At 37.5% G+C, this 15,000-nt stretch overlaps 1 protein-coding gene and 1 non-coding gene across 2 annotated transcripts in view; both read right to left on the bottom strand.

The window, feature by feature from the left end:
- Positions 1–15,000, bottom strand: part of LOC115217220 (soluble guanylate cyclase 88E) — a 441,284-nt gene that overhangs the window by 425,847 nt on the left and 437 nt on the right. The window lies entirely within an intron of this gene.
- LOC115217709 lies at positions 7,249–7,367 on the bottom strand. Its single transcript, XR_003882178.1, has one exon. It is a non-coding gene; the product is annotated as a 5S ribosomal RNA (ribosomal RNA).

Raw genomic sequence — 15,000 nt, 5'->3', positions numbered from 1 at the left:
GCGTATGTGTGCAGTATTTAGAATCAGTGCATATACAGATTTGTATGTTTTGTTTTATGTATTTATTCTCATGCATATATTTGCATGTCTAGACATGCATAATATATAATACTTAAATGGTAAACTTTTGGGAAATTTTACAAATTTTTACAGTTCCAGTGATAACTTGGATCTGTAGTCTCCGATCAACTTTCTCCTTTCTGGTTTTGAGGAGCCTAGTTTCTCAAGATTGATATTCAGGTAGTGTGTTATATATCCTAGTGGCCATAATAATTACAGGTATAAACCTGAACTTGTAATCCAGGTAGAGCAATTCCTCAATAGTTCAACGTACGTGATTTCTTTTTCACGGATGTTTAGCTTTAGGTTAACATCCATTGGGCAGCTGCTTTCCAGTACTGTACACAGTTTCTCTTCTCTATCTCTTATCTGTATGTATGTATGTATGTATGTATGTATGTATGTATGTATGTATGTATGTATGTATGTATGTATGTATGCATGTATGTATGTATGTATCTATGTTTGTTTGTATGTATGCATGTATGTATGTATGTATGTATGTACATATATATGTATGTGTGGGTATGCGTATATGTATGTTCTCTTTCTCTTTTTGGCCGGCCACTTACATGGTAGCAAGGTTGTAAAGGAAAGCATCTTATTTTGCTCACCATCCTTTAAATCTTAAGGTTCTTGCAGGTTCTTATAGTCACAGATATCATGATCATTTATAGAGTATGAATTCAGTATGTATGTATGTATATATGTATGTATGTATGTATGTATGTATGCATGCATGCATGCATGTATGTATGTATGTATGGATGGATGGATGGATGGATGGATGGATGGATGGATGGATGGATGGATGGATGGATAGATGGATGGATATTCTTAGAAAGCTTAAAAGGAGAAAAATAATAGGTAACAGAAACAGGAAGTATGGTTAGCACCTGAAAGTAAGAAGTGAAAAACGTTACAGGAAAATGAAAAACGTTGACAACGTTACGTTGCAGTGAACTTAGAAGCACCGTGCTAAAATAACCAAATTGAAAGTGTTGGTTGTTTATCACGCAACCAGTAAACAATGGAGGAATGTAGTTTTATTTGAATGTACCTTATTTTACTAATTGTCCTTTATTTTCATGGTATGTCATAGTTGTAGTTATGTTTTGTTATTTTGCAGATGAAGATGAGTTTGGATCTGTTGTTGACCAGGGCACGTAGAATTCCCATATATATATATATGTGTGTGTATGTGTCTATATACATGGTGGATTCTCTCATCGAAGACGATGAATGAGGGTTCAGTAAATAACCTTCAACAATTCCTAAACCCTGTGACACCGCATGCATACCTTAAAAAAAAAAGAAGCACATCGATGCGCCAAACCTCAGGTGTAATTGAGTGAAAAGGGTTTACTGAACAACCGGCACTTTGACTTATTTAAAGTGGTCATTGCTTGTGATGAACAAAAAACACTCTCTCCATCGAATTAACATGGTCTTTACAGGTGCACGGTGTGCCACACGTCAGATGATAAAACGATCGCAGCATTTTCTTGTAAGAGTGTTCTGTCTCCTAGATCAGTTGTGAGAGTCATCACCAAAGGGTCTGATCCACCCTGGTAGGCTTTCTGCGCGCCTGGGTACCATACCAGGTATTTCTAGGTCCTCGCAATGCCTGTGCAAAAAGATTTTTTTAAAGTGAGGAAAGGTTGTGCACTGAGTCAATCCCACTCACTAAGCAACAGCAGCCATAATCCGAAAAGAAGAACAAGTCAACATCATCGGTAACCACTGAGCCGCAGGTTTTATGTCGGAGTTATCCCAGTTACCTGAGTTACCTTCTCCTAGAAGGATGCCCTAACAAAGGCTAGGAGTCCTTCACTCCCGATGGTTTAACCGCGCGATCGGGTATTCAGTCCGATTATTTCTATGTCCCCGCGCATGATACAGCCCTAAGATATTTATTGGATGACCGTTGACTCTCAAGAGTTCTTCCGCCCTTTGACGGGGTTTGTTTTCCATCCCGCAGGGTGTCCAATAAACACCCTCCTCACCAAGCAAGCTTGGTAGGGTTGCCGGTTTAGTCGCCGACGACCCGACCATGCAACAGGTTGTACTGGGTTACATGTTACCAGTAGCACTCGAAAGTGACCTGACATGTCTATATACATATACATATATACATAAGATATATATATATTATATATATATAGATATATATATATATATATATATATATATATATATATATATGTGTATATATAAAATATATATTATATATATATTATATATATTATATATATATACACACACAAAAGTACTACATGAGTACATATAGCGCTAAAAAATAGAAGTAAAAAAATACATTTATACCACCGAATAGTCACAAAGGGAAAAGGTTAGTAGCAATGTAGCTGGCAGACTTTGGCTGATGAGAAATTGGGCACCTATTTGTCGCTAAATTTCGAAATCGGTACCAAGTTGACCAGCATTTACTTGTTCTGGCCCAGTACAGGTAAGACATTATTATTGTTCACTGATATTTTTTTCCTATCATGTCTGCAATAGATTATTCGGTGGTAAAGAAGTATTTTTTGACTTCTATCATTAGCGATATAGGTACTCATGTAGTACCCTTGTGTATATATGTACATATCAAATATTGTATGTATATATTTTATTAATTTGCCTGTATGGTTGATAATTCGCTTACCACTATCTATCTATCTATCTATCTATCTATCTATCTATCTATCTATCTATCTATCTCTATGATTGTATGTATGTATGTATGTATGTATGTATGTATTACATGATTGTTTTGATGGGATTCAACCAACGTTTCCGTTTGTTTTCATTTAACAGTTACCTTGTGTAAGCACAAAATGAGCACAATGCTTTCTGCTGACAGTTCCAATTTATTTAGCGTAGCACAGACGTCAAACAGTTCCAAAAATTAAAAAAATCATTTCCATTCAGCCACCACTATAGAGATGCTATGGACAAGAGAGATTTTCTCTGAATGGATATGCATATAAACAGAAGAAGAAAAAAACAGAAAATAGAACAAAATTTAACTTTTCTTCCTCATTAAAACACTTTTTGTTATTGCAGTTTTTTAATTACCAAGATTTTTCAATAAATTCTAATTTTCTTCTTTTATTCAAATTGCTCAAAAATTTAAAAATGTATTAATTCCTTTCAAACTGAACTTTAAAATATCACCACGAATTATAATTCTAATTAATTTGCTCTGTTAAAGAAAACTGTGAAATAACTGTCTGGATTATGTCCTATGGCTGCACGACAGTACAGCTAATGACATTGGTATTATTTTTCATCCGATTTTCGTTTTTAATTACACTGAAAATACCGTATTTCTCGGCATGTAAGACGCAATTTTTTTTCCATAAAATGTCTCAAAGAACGCTGAGTTCTATAATCGAAATTGGTCCTATATTACATGCTTTAATGCATTTTTTGCGCGCTTTTAAAGCCCAGTCAGGCTCATGGGCCCGGTTTCCCGGTTTTAATGGCGTATGTGTTCCCCAGCTGGACGGGACACCAGTCCATCGCAGTGTTACTCATTTTTGCCAGCTGAGTGGACTGGAGCAACGTGAAATGAAGTGTTTTGCTCAAGAACACAACGCGTCGCCCGGTCAAGGAATCGAAACCACAATCTTACGATAATGATGCTGACACCCTAACCACTAAGCCACTCGCCTCCACCTTTAATGCATTAGAGCATGTAAAAAGGGGTATGACTTTAAACTGCATCTAGTAGTGGGACCCTGGTTCGGGAGTTCCGGTGTTTTGAGGAGTGTGGTATCACTTTTTAGGCACTGTTGTCCCCAGTCTACCCTGACTCGGAAGTAGTAACGCTGTCAGGGCCCTGGCTATGGGTTAAACAACATGTGATCACTCGAGCCAGAGTACATTGAAATCATGGGGTGCAAGCATGATGGATATGCACTGTTTCGGCAGATGAACTTACAGAGTCATTAGCAAATATCACTAGACGCTGAGCGGATATACAGTCAACAAACTGTTAATGGCCAGGATCAACCGGTACAGTTAGCGAACTACAGCAATCATATGTAGTCGTGACGTGTGCAGATGAGATATTTCAAGTAGCGAAAGATCAATGTCACTAAAACCCAGGCCAGACATACATGTATCATCGCTCTGGTATGGAAGAGTTACATTGATCCGAGCAAGTTGCTTAACCTAGACAAATGAAAATATTAAAATCCTTTTTCGTTAAACATGGTACTAATTTTTAGTTGAAGCCTTGTGATTAAAAGGTTTACCTGGCAACTACATACTAGCTTCGATTCCAATGCAAGGCTTATAGGGCAAGAATCAGTTGTAGGTAAATTAATGTCTTGGAAGTGAAATCTTGTTGACGAAAAATCCGTGAAAACTCGAGTTTGTGTGTATGTGTGTTCTTTACTATATTTAATTATTGGAAACCTTCCTGTCAGGAAGGAGCTGGTTTCTAGCAAATATACAAAGCTCATTCGATGGAATGAAGATAAGAAAAACAATCCACACATTGAACTTGCATGTATTTATCAGTTTTGTGTGTATTATGCACAACACGTCATAAACCCGGAAGAAATGAAATCAATTTAAGTAGAACACCGCACTGTGACTGTAATAAGAATGTAAACTGATTCTTCCTATGCTACCGATGAGCAAGAAAATAGAGAGACGGACTCTTTCACGGTTTGTTGATGGCTCCGCAGAGAAGTCGTACCCGGTTTGCATATCCTCTTAATAGCATAGCTCATCTGCTATATAAAGCAGACATAAATTAAAATAGCGCTTTAGTGGCAATCTTATTTGCATATTTGTGTTTTTGACGACTCGTCATAAATTAAACGATATCTTTGGCTGGATCGTTAGCACGCTGGGCGAAATGCTGAGCGGTATTTCGTCTGCCGTTACGTTCTGAGTTCAAATTCCGCCGAGGTCGACTTTACCTTTCATCCTTTCGGGCTCGACAAAATAAGTAATAGTTGAATATCGAGGTCGATGTAACCAACTTACACCAACACCGAAATTGCTGCTCTTGTGCCAAAATTTGAAAACAGTTAAAACAATATAAAATTTATGCACAACATTTATGCGTAAATAGGAACTTATAATGTGTGTGAGCTTGTGTGTAACGAATTATGTATTAGAAGCTACTCTCTAACAAAGAACACAAAACTACTTTACATAAAGAATAAATATTATCTATTAGATTATATGATCTGTGACAAAGGGCCAGATGTTTCGCTCTGAGTAATTTTACAAATAAGAAAACTATTTTTGTAACTCACCCCCCCACACACACACCCACACCCACACACACACACATGTATATATGTAGAAACACATATAAAACCGAGAGAGCTACCTATGTATATTGACCAGTGTATTCATTCCAGCTTTCTGTTTTACACATGTATAAACTTTGAATTAAATCATTTCATTTGCACATTGATTTCGTGACTCGAAAGACTCATAAGTAATCTTGTAAATTCTATCACCTGAATAACAGCCACGAGCGCGTGCGTATTATGTGCGTGTATGTGTGTGTGTGTGTGTGTGTGTGTGTGTGTGTGTGTGTGTGTGTGTGTGTGTGTGTGTGTGTGTGTGTTGTGTGTGTGTGTTTGTGACACAAACAGGTTTACTCTTTTACACTTCTTTTGGTTTCAGTCATTTGACTACATCCATACTGGAGCACCGCTTTGAGAGGTTTTAATCGAATGATCGACCCTAGGACTTTTTTTAAAAGCCTCGCACTTATTTTATCAGATATTTTTGCCGAAGCGATAAATTACGGGGACATAAACACACCAACATCGATTGTCAAGTGGTGATGGTGGGACAAACACAAACACGACTTACACGCATAGATAGAGACACACACACATCCATTTATATATATACATTGGAGGGGTTTTTATCAGCCTTCGTCTACCAAATCCACTCATGTGGTTTTGGTCGGCTCGAGGCTATAGTAGAAAACACTTGCCCAAGGTACCACGCAGTGAGACTAAACCCAAAACCACGATCTTGCGACTGACAAAGCACCACCTTAACCACAAGACTAGGTACCTTCACTCCGCTCTCTCTCTCTCTCTCTCACACACACACACACACACCACACACACACATATATATATAATATATATATATATATATATATATGAATGTGTGCATCAAACTATCTATCTATCTAAGAAAGAGAGAGAGCGCTGCGCTAGACAGAATGAGAAAGAGAGAGCTGGATATATTTGGATTATATATATATGTGTGTGTGTGTGTGTGTGTGTGTGTGTAGTGAGAGAGAGACAGACAGACAATTAGACAGACAGACAGACAGATAGATAGATAGATAGACAAATAGATAGATAGATAGATAGATAGATAGATATATAGATAGATAGATAGATAGATAGATAGATAGATAGATAGATAGATAGATAGATAGATAGATAAGACGAAGAATGATTTTAGCACATCTTCATTATCAGTTATGATTTGTTCACGTACCGCACCGCTTTCGACGTCATGGCACGTAAATTATTTCATGTGAACAGTTGCACAATATTTGCGGTTGATTACATTAGAGTGGCACTTCATCTGACGAGCATCAAAAGGTATGCTCTTAAATATATTAAAGCCTACGCGTGTACGTCCGATTCTCCTCCCATCCTTCCTCTTTTATGCAACAACCGTCCGTTTTCCTCCTACGGCCTCATTTTTCACGTCTCTTCTTATTCCTCATTCCCATTCATTTATCATATTCTCTTATTCTCTCTTTTACTTGTTTCAGTCATTTGACTGCGGCCATGCTGGAGCACCGCCCTCAATCGAGCAAATCGACCCCCGGGACTTATTCTTTTTTTAAGCCCAGTACTTATTCTATCGGACTCTTTTGCCGAACCGCTAAGTAACGGGGACATAAACACACCAGCATCGGTTGTCAAGCAATGCTACGGGGACAAACACAGACACACAAACACACACACGCATATATATATATATATATATATATATATATACGACGGGCTTCTTTCAGGTTCCGTCTACCAAATCCACTCACAAGGCTTTGGTCGGCCCGAGGCTATAGTAGAAGACACTTGCCCAAGGTACCACGCAGTGGGACTGAACCCGGAACTATGTGGTTGGTAAACAAGCTACTTACCACACAGCCACTCCTGCGCCTAAAAGTTAATGGGATGCTTACAGCACCTAGGTTTCCCAAGCGGTCACCCATCTAAGTACTAACTAGGCTCGATGTTGCTTAACTTCGGTGATCGGACGAGAACCGGTGCTTTCAACGTGATATGGCCGTGAGCATATGCTCTCTTTCGCTATCGATATCTGTTTCTTTCTTCATCTCCTACCCTTTTTCACATTCTTTATTTTCATCAGGGTCACCCCATTTTTAAGAACGCTCTCTTTCTGTCTGTCTGTCTGTCTGTCTTCTGTCTGTCTGTCTGTCTGCCTTCTGTCTGTCTGTCTGTCTGTCTTCTGTCTGTCTCTCTGTCTGTCTGTCTGTCTTCTGTCTGTTTGTCTGTCTTCTGTCTGTCTATCTGTCTGCCTTCTGTCTGTCTGTCTGTCTGTCTTATGTCTGTCTGTCTGTCTGTCTTCTGTCTGTCTGTCTGTCTGTCTCTCTGTCTCTCTCACACACACACACGTTTACTGATCTGCATAAAAATTTGCCAGCGTTTTCGGACGTTTGATGACTCTATCTGTCACCAAAACACTATCTTTATTTACCTCTCCAAACGTTGTCACCCGATTCTTGGATTCTCATCCCTTCTCAATTTTATGCAACAATTTCTGTTCATCCACTTCTGCCTTCCTTCAAACTTTCTATGCTTTTATTCTCTACCCATTCCTCGTTCTCTTTCATTTATCATGTACTCCCTCTCCCACTTCATCCCTCCCTCTCTCTCTCTCTCTCTCTCTCTCTCGCTCTCTAGCTCGCTCTCATACGATGTCTGTTTTTCTTTTATATCTCCCCTCTTTTTCTCTTACAATTTCGCTTTCTTCACTGACAGCTAATTCTTACGAATATTCACGCTTTATTGCTATACATTTGTCTTCCCCCTCTCTTTCTCTCTCTCTCTCCCTCCCTCCCTCTGTTTCTCTCTCTCTCTCCTCTCTCTCTGTCAAAACGCACTGCTCCGCCTAAAAACCTGCCAGCGTTTTCAGATATTTGACATCAAACGTTATTTTATTTAAACACAGTCTTTGTTTACATTTCCATATGTTCTGTCAATAGATTCCTCTATCGCATTTATTCCTTGAAATTCCATTTTTACTTTCTTCATCCCACAGCCACAGGCCAACATTACACAGTTATAATTTCATTCTAGACTATCAACATTCGTGTAGCTTCTTGAGTGTTCTTTCCTTTCAAATAAAACATTTTTTTTTCATCTCTAGTATAACAGGAAAGGTCGCTTGCTTAAAATAGATTTTTTAAAAATCGATTTCCATCAATAACACCACGGAAGAAAAGTGCCCCACCCACAACTTCTTTTGCAAGTTGGTTTAGAGAGCAAGTGGAAACAAATTAACAGCATCAACAAAGATTCAAGCTAATGCTGTTAGGAATGCAACTCGCAGTAAACTTGAAACTGACACCGAATGTGATACGTACTGTAAACAGAATGCTACCCCAGACAGGTTGACCAAATGGAGGCATCTGATGAACGACAGGTTCGCCTTCAACAGAATGCTGCTAAGAGTTGCAGCATTGTTAGACACCATGAAACCCTATGACAGCGCCGGGCCCGGTAGAAAGCTCAAGGAGCAAGACGAGCACAGGCTAGAATCAAGCAACTGTGGGAAAGTGGTGCTTTTAACTTTGATACTGGAGAGGGCTATGCTCCTGAGAAAATAGTTTCTTTTGGTACCATGCCTAAAATTTATGACAATTGATTGGCCAAGAAATAGAAACAAGAAACAAATGCAATGTAATGTTCGGATGGAAAAGTTTATTTACTAGTTCTTAGTGGTCCACCACAGCTCCTAAAACAGCCTTTATTGAAGAATCAAAGCATTTTTTTAAAGAAACTCAGAAAATATAATCCTGCTTTCCAAATTACTTCTTTTGCAGCCATCCTCATCATAGGAAAGGAATTCGTCCCAACTCTTTAGTTCACTTCTGCCCCTCCCTAATCAAGAGTCCCAATTTCTGATGTTGTACTTTGCCGATGACTTGAAGTAACAGGTTCATAATAGAAAGACCATCTCTCCAGGAACAACGGTTGACTTATTTATTAAATTTCAAAGTAATGGTTACATTAATCTAATTTTACATTAAACCTTTGTAGAGTACAAATTTATCGTTCTTATACAAGAATGTTGATTTAAACTCAACGGAGACTATATAAAGGCAAACTAAACTCTAATGCATCGCAATACGACGATGACGTATCTGGCCGAAACTTCGAAGTCACTGTCAACAACATTCTTGTATAATATACATATATATATAATGTGTGTGTGTGTGTGGTGTGTGTGTGTGTGTGTGTGTGTGTGTGTATACATCATCATCATCATCATCATCATTGTTCGACCGTAGTCGAGACAATGGAATTTACCATGCTACGCCAGACTTTACGGTCCATCATGGCATTACGGAGGTCCTGTTGCTGGATGCCTGTATCCCTGGAGATTACATCAGGGTAGGAGAGTGTGTGCCCTCTGGTATTGCGAGTAGATGGCTTCCAGAGGAGAAGAGTAGAAATTACTTCTTTTTCAGCTCTACAACAATGTCCAGCAAACTGGACTCTCCTACCTTTCACAAGGTATACATACATATTATTATAATAATAAAAATAAGTGACAACAAAAGAATGAGACCTCGATATTAGAGAAATAGAGTATAATTATTTGTTATAATTTAGAACAAACAGTAAGTTGTTATTATAGTACTAGGAGTTTCGAATGTAGGAACGAAGAACTACGATGCATTCTCGTCGGCTATTAATGGCAACAGACGCTATGAAAACCCGTTGAATAAAAGGGAAGTTGCTCTAATAGGCATAAAAAGAAAAAAAGAAAAGGATAAAAAATACAAGCAACCATATTCTCACAATATACAGACATAAACCTCCTACGTTCATAACGCCTACATACGTAACACTCATACAAACATGTATGCGTACATGCACATACGCATACAAACATATATGTAGATGTATATACTCATACATATATACATACATATATACATGCATATATATATATATATATATATATATATATATATATTTATGTATATAAATATATATGTGTGTATATATATATATATATATATATATATATATATATATATATTATATATATATATCCTCATGTGTGCACACGACAAATAGACACGAAGGCACGTGCATTCGTTCATGCGAATGGTATGTTAAGACCACTAAAGTATTGAAATAACGCACTAAGATCAGGTGTCCATTCTTGAGCTGAGGTTTATATCCAAAATAAATGACAACCTACACAGTAAAGATCATTTTCTTTGAAATTATATTAAACACACGGACGATTTCTTCCACTTCTTTCTTGGTCAGTAGCATAAGTCAGTACATAACATCTGAGAATATATTTTCCAATCTAACTTCTCGTCATAATCGGCTGAATATGACAGCTTATATATTTTGATTACTCTCTCTACTCTCTTGATCCCCTCTCTCATATTTATATATACATAGTATAAATAAATAAAAATAGATATTTGCGTGTGTGTATGTGTGTGTGTGAGAGAGAGAAAGAGTACCTCTGAGTACGCGTACGTGATGGTTTGCGGGGAGAAAATAAGAGAAAATATATACGAAAATACATATAAAACTGTCACTTCCAGGCGATTATGACGTGAAGTTACAATAAAAATATACACTAAAAACGTCATTTTATCGACTTAGGCACCACTGACCAAGATATTAGCGCGCATGCGCGCGTTGTGTGTGTGCGCGCGCGTCAGTGTCTGCGTGTCTATAATATGTGCACGTGTATGTATATATTCGTATGTGCATGTATATATATATATATATATTATATATATATATATATCTATTATGTATACATATATATATGTATGTATATATGTATGTGTTTGTATACATATATATAGTGTGTGTAAATGTGTGTATATATATATTCATATGTGTGTGTGCGCGTGTGTGCGTACAAACATTCACACATACGTGTGTATATTGTCTGAGCATATATTCATATTATATATATGTACGAGTAAGAGTGCGTGCGTGTATATGTACGTGCGCGTGCATGTGTGTGTGCGTGCTTGTGCGTGTTTGTGTGTGGGTGGGGGGCGTGACAGCATACATGCATGCATATAATTCATACGTATACGGAATCGGACACAATCATACATTTATATCGCGAGAGAGTATATCTATTGATTTCCATAAATCATTTCGATTTGGAAGTGCTTGTGTTGTTATTTATTCTCTTTCCTTCCTTGCCACGGATGTTGTCAGTCAAAGCGAATATTTATTTATTTATTCCCACATGATTTGAAGGGAATCAGAGACTCCATTGTCCGATAAACTACACACAAAACACATACTACATCCCCAGAAATATACAGATACGCTCACACACACATACATGCATACATACATACATACATACATACATACATACATACATACATACATACATACATACATACATATATACATACATACATTCATACATACATACATACATACATACATACATACATACATACAAATATACATACATACATACATTCATTCATACATACATATATACATACATACATTCATTCATACATACATACATATATACACACATACATACATACATACATACACACATACATACATACATACAAACATACGTACATACGTACGTACATACATATAAACATACGTACATAAATACGTACGTACGTACATATATGCATACATACATACACCCATGCATACGTATATACATGCATGTATACATGCATACATAAATACATACATGCATACGTACATACAAGTATCCATACATATAAGTACATACATAAATACATGCATACATGATTACATACATACAAACATACATACACACTTACATACATGCATACATACATACATACATGCATACATACATACATACATACATACATACATACATACATACATACATACATACATACATACATGCATGTATACACACATACATACATACATACATACATGCATACATACATGCATGCATACAGACATATATACGTGTGCACACCGACACACTATATATGCACATACACATGCAGAGATAAGCACATACATGCACTTTAACTCACATACACATGTGCAAAACATAACTGTCTATAGAACGCAAAAGTACATTCATACGCACGTAAGAGTACAAGAGCACGTGCAAAATACACATTAAAGCTACGGAAACACAGTCACGTGCACATCTTTAAACACATATTTATGATCACACGTACAAAAACGTGCAGATGTTATACATACACATCACACTTAACTAATCATACATATACTCACACGCACCTACAAACATACACACACACAGACACTCATATATACACACACACACACATTACACCTACACATTTATTCACACCCATATGCATAAGTCCTCACACAAACATACAAAATCGCTGCACATAAATCTACACGTATACATTACTCCACATAAACGTACATAATACATATACAAACACAGTTACACATACACACACACACACACAGGTGCACATATAACGTGCCTCCTTTGACGGTTTCTGTGTTTTAAGTTCTCTGAGATCATAGATATGAAAACAAACCAAATATATTTTGAGTTAATGCTGAGCTATTATAAAAGTGAGCCATATTTCTTTTAGGAAGATCTAAAAGCAGTTAATGGAGAATAATGTCATAGCTGGGCAGAAAAATTGTCCTAATATAGTCACATGGATGAAGGTGTGTGGTCTAGTGGTTAGTCTGCTACACTCACGGTCGCCAGGTCGTGGCTTCGATTTCTGGAATGGGCAATATGTCGTGTCCTGAAGCAAAACACTTCTTTCGTGTTACTCCACTTTACTCAGTTGTACATGAGTAACTCGTTTTTCGTTCTCATTTTTTTTTTACGACACTTGCAAACTGAATGTAGAGTTTTCTTGGTACCAAGTAAATTACTTATTCTTTATATGTACTAAGAGGTGCGGAAAAGTTTCTTGCTTTAAGGATATCGCTAAAAGCCTGGTTGGCGGCTCAATCTTTCGAGTTCTTTTACAGGGTTTAGAAAAACTGAGGGACTACTGCAATATATGTGATAATCTGAGAGAGAAATATGTTGAATAAAATCATAATTAACTGATCCTCCTATATTTTCTTTTACCCAAAGAATAGGTTAGGTGTGCCAAACTTGATAACAAACCTTCAGATTTTGCTGATTGAAAGTACTGATGGTGGAAGCTCTAACGTTTATATCTATGGGACGATATCCAGGTGCACATCTGCGCTCATTGGGGAAAGTTTTGTTTTTATAGTTTAGCTACGTATCCGGACGGGGAGAGATCTTTAGCGTAATTCTTTTTTCCGCCAAGCTGAGCCTGCACCTTCTACTGCAATTAAAGTAAGGTTCGCTCTCCTCCAGTACTCTCTACTTGCTGTTGTAATCCGCGGCGCTTTCAACGGCCATATGTACCTAGATATGGTTGCGACATTTCGCTTCTGGATATTAATGGACTTGTAGCTGTTAAATCTGAACCTGAAGTGACCTGTTGCGGCTACACATTTCCATACGGCTTTCTACAGGATCTGCTGACACCACCTATATATATATATATATAATCCAAATAATAAGACAAAGAAATACTTTGACACATCTTTACTATGACTGAGCTTCCACCTGTTCCTCAAAGACAAAGCAATTTCACTAAGTACGTAGAACCATCATCGCTACTTTCAGTTCGTGGATAGAATCCAATCGTTTATCCCACTTCAGGGTGTCGACAATCGTCAGACGACTTGTCCTACGCTTGCCGATACCATGCTGTTGGTTTGAGAACACAAGTTTTGATTCTTCTTCTTCAAGATGTCACATGCGTGATATGCGGAGACGTTGCTCTCTGATATTGTCGGTCACTTTTGAAAGGTTTCCGTAGAGATCCTCATTGGTCATGTGTTGCTGCCATTCCGAGCATCCTTGTGTTGCCGCCATCTATACTCTTATCTGCTTGTTTAATAAGTGTCCATGTTTTGCTGCCAAACAAGAGCACTGACTCAACAGTGGCAAGAAACAGTGTGGTTATTGTTCCCCTCAACAGTTGCGACTTCTAAAATCTCTTGAGTTTGCGACTCGCTGCCCAAGATTGTCCATTTCTGACTTTGATATCAGCATCAGAGCTGCTTACACAGCTACCAAGATACCTGAAATCCCAAAAACGAATTCATCTTTGATCCGTTCATTGCTCACTGATCAAGGTCTTTGTTTTGGTTGAAGGAAATGTACGCCATTTTTCTTCGCATTTGTGAGAAGACCGATTTTACTTGATGAGGTCTCTAAGCTTGAGAAACATTAGAAATGAGTGCTATATCATCAGCGAAGTCGAAGTCAATTATGATGATAGGTGATACTCGGCGTGGTCTGTGTCTGTAGATGGTGAATCCTAAGCTTTCTTCTCTGTTGCCGATTGCTTGGCGCACTACATAGTCCAGGACAATGGCAAACAGATATGAGCACACACACAGACAAACACACACACACACACACACACACACACACACACACACACACACACACACACACACACACACATATATATATATTATATATTATATATATATATATACATACATAATGCGTTGCTCCAGCATGGCCGCAGTCGAATGACTGAAATAAGTAAAGGAGTAAAGAATTATAATATATACATATCATATATATATACATACACACACACACACACACAATTATAATATATATATA

Source organism: Octopus sinensis, linkage group LG11 (genome assembly GCF_006345805.1).
Source record: "Octopus sinensis linkage group LG11, ASM634580v1, whole genome shotgun sequence".
In the NCBI taxonomy this organism is placed as follows: domain Eukaryota; kingdom Metazoa; phylum Mollusca; class Cephalopoda; order Octopoda; family Octopodidae; genus Octopus; species Octopus sinensis.
This window is presented reverse-complemented; position numbering and strand designations above follow the sequence as displayed.